Source organism: Gossypium hirsutum, chromosome D09 (genome assembly GCF_007990345.1).
Source record: "Gossypium hirsutum isolate 1008001.06 chromosome D09, Gossypium_hirsutum_v2.1, whole genome shotgun sequence".
Classification (NCBI taxonomy): Eukaryota; Viridiplantae; Streptophyta; class Magnoliopsida; order Malvales; family Malvaceae; genus Gossypium; species Gossypium hirsutum.
The window spans coordinates 35,086,187-35,088,694 of record NC_053445.1 but is presented as its reverse complement, the minus strand read 5'-3'; the positions used below and the strand labels follow the sequence as shown (position 1 = coordinate 35,088,694).

Below are 2,508 nucleotides of genomic sequence, written 5' to 3'. Positions count from 1 at the left end.
CAACCCTGCAAAGTATGATTGTAGGCAACAATGTATGGGTTAAAAGTTAAGGCTTACCCTCCCAAGTAGAATTCTTCACCCAATGTAACAACAGCTATTAAAGCCGCAAGTAAGGTTTGCAAAGGCAAATACATTGAGACAAACAAAGGGCCTCCTCTATCAACAACATATATTTGAATAACAAACACCATTTCTGAAGCTACGAGTCCCTGCACCACATCAAGCACTTTCCAATCATTTCAAAGGAAAACCGTAAACTCAACAATTTCAAGGATTAAACTGTAGGGGTTTTAAGCATTTTAACCATCTGCTTTGAGGCCAAGGGAGTACACAGCAGTAAAATTTTGCAATTTTCTCTCAAGGTCTGCACATATGTTCTATGCTTTTAATCAGATTTCCTTCTAAAAGTGACACACAATCCAAACTAGGAACACTGTCTAATTTGAAGTAGAAATCTATTAGACTGTTGTACCAACAGCGATTTAGCACCAAAACTTAAGATCATAGTCAAATACGGTTCAATGACAAATATATAATTGCAAAATCATCACATCAATGTCTCCTCTCACATCCTCTTCAACTGTCATTACAATTTCTTCAAACAAGATGTTCCAGAACCAAACATCCATTACTCATCATCATTTGTTTTTTAACAAAAAAAAGCATAAACAGATCAATAAAAGTAAATGCATTGAATTTCTCCAGTAAACTGCATCTTAATCTTTCAAAAGTACTTGATGGTTGCATACCTTCTAGCAAATCAACAGCCAATATAACATACCTTCCAGCAAAAACTATAATCCTTTGCTGCTGATTTTTGTTTTGGCGATGCTTTAGAGCCAACTAAGCAATCTGAATTCCAGCTGCTAGGTTCATCTCACCCTCCATTTCAAGACCTGTATGCATTGAAACGTGCATAGAGAATAAGAAGGCAACGATGATGACATAGCTAATAGAGTGGAAGGAAGATGACCTTTAATTCAGAAATATGTAAATAAAATATTATAGATTACTCATTAATTACATGCTACTTTTGCATAAAAATGACAAGCTACACTAAATATAACTCCTGAAACCCAACAGCAACGACAAGTTTTCCATTTCTAAACTCTAATAAAAAAGCTGCTCGTCTTTCATAGAGGTTATCAAACATGGATTTCTCACAGAACTACATTCTTTACATAGGTCATGGTACAAATTTGCTAAAGTTAAGTTAAGTAAAGTAAAGTACTCGTATGATACAAATAACAAGCTGTAAAACTATTAATGTTGTTTTCCTTCAACATATATGTCAATTTTTCTTGTTAGAAGGAAATAAAGTAGCCTCCATGTCCGTTATAAGTTCATAAAAACTAGTCCTTTTGGGTTTGTCTCTAAGGTTCTAAGTTCGAACCCAAGTTCTCTCTTTAGGAGTGCAACGGTAAAGCAATACACATACTTCTAAGGTTCTAATAGTCTCCAAACATGACTGAAAAAAATAAGTACCATGCATGCAAAACAAGATTTTTCCAAGTTCACTAGTAGGAGTAGCCAATACACGTGCTCCTTCTCCCGCCATAGTCAAAATCCCCACCGTATTCTTCGGATTAGACTGCCATTAATTCATTAAACGAAATCAAATTCCCATAATTTTACATTCCATTAAAAGGCAATCATTTTACCTGGGTTTTAGCTCCACAGATAAGACTAACAGCATCAGCTTGGGCTTGAAATCGAGACGGAGAATAATTGCCATTTCGCATCCATTCTGAGTTATCAATGCATATCATAGTAGCCTAATTGACCGATTTGAAAATTGAAAACCAAAAAAGAAAAATCAACAAAACCCTTTTGAGTAACGAAAAAAGAAGAAAATACTAAAATAATTGATGATATAGAAGAAGGAGATCAAAAGAGGAATCTAATTGAATAGCTTACCTCGAGACCCATGGCTGCAAAAGTGACAAAAAAACACAGAAGAGAAACGTTAAAAAGAATGGAAAAATTAAAGAAGGAAAAAATTACTTGAAATATGGGAACAGAAGGAGAGAAAGTTACAAATCTGTGGAAGAAGATGAATGAGAAAATCTGAAATATGACAAGAAAGTGAAGGAGAAGATAACGGAGGGCAGAAATTGGAAAATGGAAAAAGAGAGCCGGATGGAATAGCCAATCGGATATGTGGGCAAGGAATGGCTATTACAGCCTTTTCATGTAATAGGGCCTGAATAGAATCAGGCTGTAATGGCATTACAGCCAACCAAACGTTGGTTTGGTGGTGGGCCCACCGAATAGGGGGAATGCATTCCTACTCCCCCAACCAAACATGCTCTAAGTGTTTTGGGCCTTTAGACTTTGGGTTAAGTTTAGGTTAATTTTGGGTTTGTAAATTGAGCTTTTTGGGTTTAATGTAATTTGGGCTTGTAAGTGTTGTAAATGGACTTTTGATATTTGGAATTTTTTATTTATTTTTTTGGTTTTATTTATTATTTTTATTTGGTCTTGGGCCCGGACAAAATTGGCCTATTA

At 35.3% G+C, this 2,508-nt stretch overlaps 1 long non-coding RNA gene across 1 annotated transcript; it reads right to left on the bottom strand.

Moving 5' to 3' along the window:
- Positions 1-1,551: 1,551 nt before the first annotated feature.
- On the bottom strand, positions 1,552-2,096 carry LOC107892930 (uncharacterized). The gene is made up of 2 exons (XR_001682665.2): positions 1,662-2,096; positions 1,552-1,591 (listed from the first exon to the last, which is right to left on the bottom strand). It is a non-coding gene; the product is annotated as an uncharacterized lncRNA (long non-coding RNA).
- Positions 2,097-2,508: the final 412 nt, after the last annotated feature.